The sequence below is a fragment of the Anopheles ziemanni genome (genome assembly GCF_943734765.1).
Source record: "Anopheles ziemanni chromosome X unlocalized genomic scaffold, idAnoZiCoDA_A2_x.2 X_unloc_92, whole genome shotgun sequence".
In the NCBI taxonomy this organism is placed as follows: domain Eukaryota; kingdom Metazoa; phylum Arthropoda; class Insecta; order Diptera; family Culicidae; genus Anopheles; species Anopheles ziemanni.
Window position 1 is genome coordinate 88,159 of NW_026689864.1, and position 743 is coordinate 88,901.

At 50.7% G+C, this 743-nt stretch overlaps 1 non-coding gene across 1 annotated transcript; it reads left to right on the forward strand.

Moving 5' to 3' along the window:
• Positions 1 to 436: 436 nt before the first annotated feature.
• LOC131292732 (5.8S ribosomal RNA) lies at positions 437 to 591 on the forward strand. Its single transcript, XR_009190337.1, has one exon. It is a non-coding gene; the product is annotated as a 5.8S ribosomal RNA (ribosomal RNA).
• Positions 592 to 743: the final 152 nt, after the last annotated feature.

Sequence of the window (743 nt, forward strand, 5' to 3'; positions counted from 1 at the left end):
TAAAATGGATTCATCCAGCTTGCCCTATGTGGAATGAGGACACTTTATGCTTCGTCTCTAAGCGGCGGCTTGCTCCTCCCTACGGGGAACGGGTATACGCGCACAGCGGCGGCTTACGTTATGGCAGTCATGGATGCCTTACGTTTCCATGAAAAGTGTGTTCCTCCCCTGGTCCACGCTGCTTTGGCAGTCCTGGGTAAGATAGTTAGTTCTAGCTTGCCCTATGTGGAAGAGGACACGTAGACTTACTGTGGTGTGAAGTATAAGGTTCAGTTCTCCCCTGGTCCACGCCGCTTCGGCCGTCCTGGGTAAAATGGATTAATCCAGCTTGCCCTATGTGGAATGAGGACACTTTATGCTTCGTCTCTAAGCGGCGGCTTGCTCCTCCCTACGGGGAACGGGTATACGCGCACAGCGGCGGCTTACGCAAGTTAGTCACCCTCGGCAGTGGATCACTCGGCTCATGGATCGATGAAGACCGCAGCTAACTGCGCGTCATAATGTGAACTGCAGGACACATGAACATTGATAAGTTGAACGCATATTGCACGTCGTGGGAACCTACCATGATGTACAGATGACTGAGCGCTTATATTTGAGAAATGTATCGCATACATTTAACTACGCCGTGACACCCGTCACGAGACGTGCACCATGATGTTAACTAGGGTCGCGACGACCCGCTAGCATTAAAGAACCCGTGGTTTACAATATACTGGCATTGGAATTCGAAGTATTTAGAG